Here is a 10,000-nt window from a genome sequence, read left to right on the forward strand (position 1 = left end):
AAAAACAAAAAACAAACAAAAAAACAGACCACAAACAAACAAACAATAAAAACAACTCTCTGCCACCTCCCCATCCACCAGCCTTTCCTCTTTCCTTCTGCACACTGAGCAAAGTGACCCCCCCCCCCCAACCCCGCCCATCCCCCCACCCCCCCTACGCTCTCCCCCACACCCCTACCACCCGTATTCACCCGCTTCTCCCACTCCCAAAGATTCACATTCACTATGCCTAATACAAAAGGTTTTTCTCCGAACATCTACAATTCTTCTTGATGCACCGAGTACAATACCTTTACCTGACCGAAAACTGAGACATCGTTCACACTGAATACAGTCCCCTCCATGAGTAAAGATTCCTGTCCCTCTTCAGCTGTTAATCAGACAGAATACCCCCCTTCACCAACTGTTTCACAGTGCTTCCAAACCCCCTGCCACTCTTCTTGTAGCCACACCCCCAACCCAGTCTGTCCTTCATTTTATCGAATACTTGTGTTCTTTTTCACGAAATACCCAGTGTCTCCAGAATCTCATTGAAATGAAGCCAGAACAGATTAACCAAACCTGGAAATGTCAGCAACAGGTTTTGTACAATGATGATTCAAATTTGGTTTGGCATAAAACCGTCATTTACCTGGAATATCAGAAACGCTATCATTTGTCAAGAACAATACGAAGCAAGGAGAAAGCTCAAGTATGTAAAAGAGAGAGATTTATTTAGAGGAAATTATGGTCTCGACCAGAAACAATAATTTAACAGGAATTATGCGAAAGAAGAGAAAAATGAAACAATGATTTAACTGAAGTAAATCAGAACTTGGGCTTCACCAGAATCACACGAAACTAAGCTTTCAACTGAGCAGTAGAAACGCCAACATTCCATTGGCAAATTCTCGAATGTAAATTGTTGTTCATCATTTTTACGTATTTTCACCAAGAGTGACATTCGACGACAGTGACGTATTTGCAAAGGGATGACGCACAAACGACCTTCACCTTCGGCCTTCTGTGAGGCATCAACCTCCTTCCACTTGTTCATGTCCAGACTTTCCGACATGCTGTCCATGTTGCTTGTGGGACTGTGAGCTGCTGTCTCCTTGACAATGTTAATCTGCAACAGAGTTGACGAAACAGTGAGCAGCATTGTGTCGTAGTTTTTATTGTATTTTATTGTAGTGTTGGGTTATTTTGTATTACTGTACACTATTGTATTGTAGTGTATTACATTGTATTGTGTTGCGTTGTGTTGTGTTGTATCATATTGTATTGTGTTGTATTGTATTGTATTGTACTGTATTGTATTGTATTGTATTGTATTGTAGTGTGTTTGTTGTATTGTGTTGGGTTGATTAGGTTTGGTTTGGACTGAATTTCACTCAGCTGTGTTGCGACTATGACCACTGCCCTTTCATCGGCTGTACTGTTATGTAACACTTAACAGTGCCATCAAAAGAGTGAACAATTATAGATTGGATTTCTGTATTGCATTTGTACAGCTTACATCAGAGACTGAATGAATTAATCTTACAGTTGGGCCAACAGCAAAGCGAGAGCTGTACGACGAATGGTTTCTCCGCTACAATGGGAATTCATTTACAGCTTGCTCAGTCTTTTGTGGAGGACTATGACTCTCAAGCTAGGAGATAAAATATCATTGGCTCTTAGTGCTGCAGCCTTGGGGGAGGGGAGGATGAGGGGGGAGGGCGGGGGGCGAGAGGGTTGGGGGAAGGGGGGCGCAGGGGGGGAGGGCTCGTTGGTCTTTGGGAACCACCGCAACGCTGACTGTCCTAAAACCCTTTTGGCCCAAGAGAGAGTGGATATAACTTGGGCAAGACACTCATCACTATGAACAAATTCTATCTCAGACAGCTGGGATAGCAGGTGCCTGCTCTGCAAATCATAGTTGGACACAATCATCATACGTTGCATTGAGTGGTATTGAATTGTATTATGCCATTTGACATCTTAGGGCAGTGTATGGTATTTTCACTGTATTTTACTGTACTGCACTGTGCTGTACTGACACTGTGTCATACTGTACTGTGCTATCCTGACGGAGAAACTCACTATATATATACCTTGGCGACAAGCGCTGTTCCCGTCTGCGAATTGAACCCACGTCAAATTTTCTGCACAATTTGCCAAGAAGAACTATCGTTCTCATGAGTTCTTCAGCCGGCGCAATGTACACGCATTGCGCGGGGCTCTCTTTTTATAGTTTCATTTCCTTGTTTGCTGAGCTGGCTGGTTGGTTAACAGTCAACGCCGGCCTTTGATGTGATGGCTGAAGTTGGCAGCTGCTCAACCTGCACAGCGGCCACACGCGAACACGTGGAAACACCTTTCTCTCCCCTCTCCCTCTCAGCAAACCCCCTCCACCCCCCCTTCCCCCATGTCCCCATCAAACACCTCATCAAAACCACACCCATGCTCTCTCTGTGTGTTGCTGAGATGTATTTATTAATGCATAATGTTTAATGTAAATTGGAATTGTTAATTTTGAATTACCCTTTCAAATGGGACTGATATCATTAAGGTTATGATTATCATTATCGTTCCCTCCACTCTCTCTCTCTCTCTCTCTCTCTCTCTCTCTCTCTCACGCACTCACTCTCTCTCTCACGCACTCACTCTCTCTCTCTCTCTAACACTTTTATCTCTCTTTTTATCTCTCCTCAGCCTCCTCCCCTTCTTCCTCCTCCCCCCCCCCAATCCCCAACCTCCCCCCTCCTACTCCTTTCCCATCCATCCATCTCTCTCTCTGTCTCTCTCTCTCTGTCTCTCTCTGTCTCTCTCCCCTCTCTCTCTCCCCCCTCTCTTTCTTCCTCTGTCTCTCTCCCTCTCTCTCTCTACCCCTCTCTCTCTCTCTCTCTCCTTTCTCATCTTCGTCACTCCTCCTCTCCCTCCTTCCCCACCCATCCAGAGAGTGGCACTGCTGATCAGCTTTGTGTTGTGGGCTGATTCCTGGTGCACGTGCAGTGTACATCAGTGGTGTGTCATCTCGTTTCACGTGCAAACAGCCGTGGAAAACTGTCTCCATTGCTAATGGGATGTGGAGGGGTGGAGGTCCATTGGCTTGGGGGCTGTGGGGGTGGAGGTTGAGGGGAGGGGGTGGGGATAAGGTTAGGTAGGGGGGGGGGGAGTGGGGAAGGAAGAGGGAGGATGTCCATGTCTTCTTTTTCCGGTATTTTCCATTTTTTTCTATCATTTCTTCCTTTTCTTGGATTCCATTCTTTGTATTTCTCTTCATTTTCATCCACGATTTTCCTCATTCTGATTTGGTATTGTTTTGTCACTGGTCTGTCTGTATATGTCTGTCTGTCTGTCTGTATCTATCTGTCTCTATCTATCTACCTGTCTGTATGTCTGTATCTATCTCTCTAGCTCAACTACTTATCTATCTATCTATCTATCTATCTATCTATCTATCTATCTGTCTATCTGTCTGTCTGTCTGTCTGTCTGTCTGTCGCTCGTTCTCTCTCACTGCTATTCATATCTTACTTTCCCATCTCATCTCTCAGATAACGACAGTCTGCTGTGGAACGTGCTGTGCACGTGCTCTGACCTTTCACCATCAGTGCCAGACAAACTGTCTTTTGACCGAACGCATCCCCAAAGCGCCGCCATGCGGTGCGTACCGACATGCAACGAAATGTCGAACCGTCTTTTGACCGAACGCAATCCCACAGGGGTTCCGCATTCATTGCGCATTGACTGAGGGGAAGGTGGCAGAATGGTTAAGACGCTTATCTGCTAATGCAGTGTCTCTATGAGGGTGTGGGTTCGAATCTCTTGCCCTTTCTCCCAAGTTTGACTGGAAAATCAAACAGAGCGTCTAGTCATTCAGATGAGATAATCTGAGGTCCCGAGTGAAGCATGCACTTGGCACATTGAGAAAGAACGCATAGCGACATTTGTGTTGTCCTTTGGCAAAATTCTGTGGAAGAAATCCACTCTGAAAGGTATACCAATATACATACATGCACTCAAGGCCCGACAAAGCGCTTTGGGGCTGACATCTGCCCAGTTGATGTGGTGTAGTGTAATATGGATTTGTCCGAACGCAGTGACGCCTCCTTGAGAAACTGAAACTGAAACTGATTTCCAGCGTTGCATTGAATCAAACTCCACAGCTGCAGAATAAGCCTGAAGCATTTCTCTTTTGTATCCGTCACACTTGCGCCTGCTCTCAATACTTTTTAATACTGAAAACACCATACATTGTTTAAGTGTCTGTAGCATGTGCTGGGACGAACAGGGGGAAAAGAAATCACACAGAGACAATGCCAAATATTTTGCACATTTCTTGTCTGTGGTTTTGCTTTCATTCTTCTGGTGCCAGAAAAACATGACCAGCTGCAACAAGCACGGGTTCAAACATCCAACAAGTGGAACACGTTTCACGAGGAATGGTTGAAGTCAACCAGCAATGCAAAGCACATGGCACCAATGATCATCATTGAAACATCACCGTATCACGCATTTGCATATGCTCTTCTGTTCTGTGTTAAATCTTTAATGCAGAAAGAAAGGAGATTACGAGAAGTTTCCAGTAACAGAATGACATTTTGAATTTTGGCATTGGATGTAACAAACTGCTCCTAACGGTAATAATACAGTTCAGCTTGGGTATCACCGATGTCTGGTATTAATATCATATCAGTGTCTCAGTTCTTGTACAAGCACTGCCAAATACAGAATGCAGCAGTAAAATCACTTTAGAATTCAGTACTGAAGACAGTGTTTAGATCATATTCTAGACACACCCACCCTTTAGTTTCTTCTTTCTTTTCTTTTCGATCCCCAATCCAGCCCCCCCACCCCCTCCCTCACCAACAGTCCAGTTCTTCAGTTCTTTTACACAACAGTATCTTTACTTTCAGGCTTCCGGAGTTGTTATACAGTCAGAATTGTCGTCAGCAAAGGGAGTGTGCGGGATTTGCTGAGCGCACCTTCATGATAACCTGCCAACACAAATAACCAAGTGACATTCGCTTGCCATTCTCTTGATCGTGTGCGTCTGTCTGCTTTTTGTCTGTTAATATCGGTTTGCCAGTCTGTTCGTCTCCATCACCGCGTCTGTCTGCTTTTTGTCTGTTAATATCGGTTTGCCAGTCTGTTGGTCTCCATCACCGCGTCTGTCTGCTTTTTGTCTGTTAATATCGGTTTGCCAGTCTGTTCGTCTCCATCACCGCGTCTGTCTGCTTTTTGTCTGTTAATATCGGTTTGCCAGTCTGTTCGTCTCCATCACCGCGTCTGTCTGCTTTTTGTCTGTTAATATCGGTTTGCCAGTCTGTTCGTCTCCATCACCTCCCTACCCAAGTCTGATTCCAGAGCACGCACGCGCGCAAAAACACATACCCGTGTGCAGATAAACATGTTCACGTACACACACACACACACACACACACACACACACGTACGTACGGGCGCGCGCGCACACACACACACACACACACACACACACACACACACACACACACACACACACACACACACACACACACACACTTCGCTTCGTCAAGTCTCCACACTCAGCTCTTTCAAGTCTGGCCTTAAAACCCACCTCTTCTCAAAATAGCCTCCCTTCCCTGCTTCTACCTTGTCTTTAGTTTCTCCAGTTTTAGAGTTATGCATGCGTGTGAATGACTGGTGCGAAAGCGCTTTGGTTTGTCTCTGCACAAGATTCAGCGCTATATAAATACCATTATTATTATTATTATTATTATCATTATCACACACACACACACACACACACACACACACACACACACACACACACACACACACACACACACACACACACACATTATTATAAAACGAATATTAAAAAAATTGAATAATTTGGCATACAAGTATTAAAAACATTCATTTGAACAAGGAACAATTTGAACACGAAAGCAATTTGATGGTGCTACAACCCCCGAAAACGGAGTATGGCTGCCTACATGGCGGAATAAAAACGGTCGTACACGTAAAAGCCCACTCGTGCACATACGAGAGAATGTGACAATACCGAAAGGCGCCCTTTTACCACGAGTATTGATAGACTATGACCATCAGAACAGCAAAAGAGGTAACTGCTGTCCCTACTATCTGGGCTAGAATTTGATCATAGTGGAGAGTGTCTTGCCCAAGCTGCTCCAAGAGGGTTTCAGGACAGTCGATGATGGTTCCCTAATGCCAACTAGCCCCTAAGCCTACAGGTGTGTGTAGGGGGTTGAGGAAGGAAGGAGGGAAGGAAGGAAGAAAGAAAGAAAGAAAGGAAGGAAGGAAGGAAGGAAGGAAGGAAGGAAGGAAGGAAGGAGGTGTGTGGGGTGAGGAAGGAAGGAAGGAAGGAAGGAAGGAGGAGGTGTGTGGGGGAGAGGAAGGAAGGAAGGAAGGAAGGAAGGAGGTGTGTGTGGGTGAAGAAGGAAGGAAGGAAGGAAGGAAGGAGGTGTGTATGGGTGAAGAAGGAAGGAAGGAAGGAAGGAGGTGTGTGTGGGTGAAGAAGGAAGGAAGGAAGGAAGGAAGGAAGGAAGAAAGGAAGGAAGGAGGTGTGTGTGGGTGAAGAAGGAAGGAAGGAAGGAAGGAAGGAGGTGTGTGTGGGTGAAGAAGGAAGGAAGGAAGGAAGGAAGGAAGGATGGAGGTGTGTATGGGTGAGGAAGGAAGGAAGGAGGTGTGTGTGGGTGAGGAAGGAAGAAGGGTGGTGTGTGAGAGTGAGAGAGATAATGGAGAGAGCGGGAGGGGGAGGTGGAAAGACGGGGGTGGGGGGAAGCGGGTAGAGAGGGGGATGATGACAGAGAGAGAAGGAGGGGGTGAGAGAGAGGCAGCGACAGAGAGTGTGGGTGGCACAGAGACAGAGAGAGAGAGAGAGAGGGAGGAAGAGTGTGGGTGGTAGACACACACACACACACACACACACACACACACACACACACACACACACACACACACACACACACACAGAAGCATACTTGGCTGTGTCAAACGGTAACTCCGCCACTCAACAGACAGAAAGTTGGAAGACAGAACAACCCCTCCACCCCCCCCCCCACCCCCCCGACCCCCCAAAAAAACCCCACAAAAACAACAACAACAAAAAACAACAACACAAAACAACAACAAACAGCAAAACAAAAACAAAACAAAAAGAAAAAAGAAAAAAGCAGAGTTCAAGCAAAGTAAGCACGTAGGACACATTATAAATAGAATTGTTATCATTGGGAAAGCGTGAAAATAACTTCAAGTGTGTGTGTGTGCGTGTGTGTGTGTGTGTGTGTGTGGGGGGGGGGGGGGGGTGGCAGGGGGAGAATTATAATGATAAGTAGTCATTAATGATTCGTGTAATTTGTAACTTTTTCTTTCATGTAAAGCGCCCCACAAACACACACACAAACACATACACACACATACACACACGAGCGCGCGCAAACAAATACGCACACGCATACACACATACGCAGAGAGAGACAGAGAGAGACAGAGATACAGAGACAGAGACAGAGAGAGAGAGAGATGTATTCCGGCCCGGCAGACAGACAGACAGACAGACAGACAGACAGACAGACAGACAGACTTGTGTTCTACTGTTCTTTTCTTTGTTCATCTTTGTTATCGCTTGTATGTAGGTGTTTTGTTGTTGTTGTTGTTGTTGTTGTTGTTGTTGTTGTTGTTCCTGTCTGCCTGTTGTGATGACGACCACACCATGTGCTCCAACAGACTCACAGAGACAGTTTCTCACGGTACGTTTTCCATCTTCAAGAAAAAAACCCGTACAGCAAAGGGGAAACTAAGCTGCCAGAGGCATCTTGGAAGCATTGCCACATGCTCTGCCTGCTGTCTGTTGTCTGTCGTTGTCTGTGTCTGTATCTGTGTCTGCCAATCTGTCTTGCTTTTCTATCTTGGGGTGCAATAGCCGAGTGGTTAAAGCGTTAGACTTGTGTGAAAATGACCCCGGAGTTTGTAAAGCGCTTACAGAGCTTGGTGTTCGACTGAGGATAGGCGCTATTCTAAGTAACCATAATCATCATTTATTCATTAATTCCTATCTGTTTCATTCACTGTCTCTCCATTCGTTTTTTTGTTTTTTTCATAGTCTGTTATCTTCCCTGTGTGTGTGTGTGTGTGTGTGTGTGTGTGTGTGTGTGTGTGTGTGTGTGTGTGTGTGTGTGTGTGTGTGTGTGTGCGTGTCTCTTTTTACCAAAAGCCTTCTGCATGGTCTATTTCGCGACCCTTGCTTCTTCCTTTGTGGCTTCTGATTGTGTGTTGATTAGAAGAAGAAGGAGAAGAAGGAGAACAATAACAACAGCAACAAGAAGAAAAACAAAAACAAGAAGAAGAAGAAAAAGAACAAGAAATATAACAAAATGAAGAAGAAGAAGAGTATCAGTATCAGTATCAGTAGCTCAAGGAGGCGTCACTGCGTTCGGTCAAATCCAAATCCTTTTTCTGGCACTGTCTGCTCAGCTCTCTCTCTCTCTCTCTCTCTCTCTCTCTCTGTGTGTGTGTGTGTGTGTGTGTGTGTGTGTGTGTGTGTGTGTGTGTGAAGAAGAAGCAGAAGCAGCAGCACAATAAATATACAAGAAATACAACAACAAGAAATATGACAAAACATAGTACCAATAAGATAAAACAAAACAAACAAACAAAAACAACAACAACAACAACAACAAAAAAGAAAGAAAGAAAAATGACATGAAATGGAATTAAACAAGATGAAGCAAAACAAACCAAACCAAACGAATATGTACAACGAGCTGGTGTTCCGGAAGAAGAAGAGATCAGAACGCAGGAGGCTTCCGGTTGCCATCTGCAAGACATGGAACACAGTCATCCTGAGGTTTGGTGTGGCGGGGGATGGGGGGAGGGGGGGGGGAAGAAAAGATGAATATCGGAGTGGGGGTATAGAGGGGTTTGGGGGTGTGGGTGGGTGTGGGGTGGAGGTGGGGCTGGGGGTGGACAGAGGAGGAGGAGGAGGGGTGCAGACTGAGGGGATGATGGACAGGGCGATGGAAGTTTCTGGAATCATCAGGGGGGTCGGGGTGGGGGGGGGGGGGGATGAGCAGAGCTGCTGGAGAAAGGGTACGACATACAGGCGAGTGAAGTACCGGTGCAGAAGACGAAGGGGTGGACGTCGACGGGCGCAATAGCCGAGTGGTTACAGCGTTGGACTTTCAATCCGAGGGTCCCGGGTTCGAATCTCGGTAACGGCATCTGATTGGTAAAGGGTGAAGATTTTTACCGATCTCCCAGGTCAACATTATTTTGAGCAGACCTGCTTAGTGCCTGGATCCCATTTACGTGTGTATACGCAAGCAGAAGATCAAATACGCGCGTAAAAGATCACGTAATCCATGTCAGCGTTCAGTGGGCTATGGAAACAAGAACTTACCCAGCATGCACCCCCTCCCACGCCCCCCAGAAAAAACAACAAAAACAAAACAAAACGGAGTGTGGCTGCCGACATGGCGGGGTAAAAACGGCCATACACGTAATAGCCCACTCGTGTGCAAACGGGTGAACTTGGGAGTTGCTGCCACGAACGATGAAGATGGAGAAGAAGTCATGAGGGTGGGGGTGAGGGTTAGGGCAGCTCTTTATGAGCAGAGGTGCAGGAGAGAGGATATAATGTACAGGTGAGTGAGAACCGGGTGCAGAAGAGAAAGGGGTGGAATTAAGTCAGTCAGGCAGTGCTGGGGTGCAGTGCAGGCCACCCCTCAGAGGAAAACAAAAGCCATTCATCAGGGAAGGGAGGGAGGGAAGGGGGAGGGGGAGAAAGGGTGGGGAGGGAGGGGGAAGGGGGTGGAAGAGGGAGGGGGGAAGAGATGGGGAGAAAGGGTGAGGAGGGAGATGATAGGGAGGAGGTCCTGGTGGTGGAGGAGGGGAAGAGGGAGGAGGTCCTGGTGGTGGAGGAGGGAGGGGAAGAGGGAGGGGGTCGTGGTGGTGGAGGAGGGAGGGGAAGAGGGAGGGGGTCCTGGTGGTGGAGGAGGGAGGGGAAGAGGGAGGAGGTCCTGGTGGTG

At 46.6% G+C, this 10,000-nt stretch overlaps 1 long non-coding RNA gene across 1 annotated transcript in view; it reads right to left on the reverse strand.

The window, feature by feature from the left end:
- LOC143275295 (uncharacterized) overlaps positions 1-10,000 on the reverse strand; it is a 37,579-nt gene that overhangs the window by 4,729 nt on the left and 22,850 nt on the right. The window contains exon 2 of the long non-coding RNA XR_013053418.1: positions 994-1,108. This is a non-coding gene — a long non-coding RNA (uncharacterized LOC143275295). The remainder of the gene's footprint in view (positions 1-993; positions 1,109-10,000) is intronic.

The sequence above is a fragment of the Babylonia areolata genome, chromosome 30, assembly GCF_041734735.1.
Source record: "Babylonia areolata isolate BAREFJ2019XMU chromosome 30, ASM4173473v1, whole genome shotgun sequence".
NCBI lineage: Eukaryota > Metazoa > Mollusca > Gastropoda > Neogastropoda > Buccinidae > Babylonia > Babylonia areolata.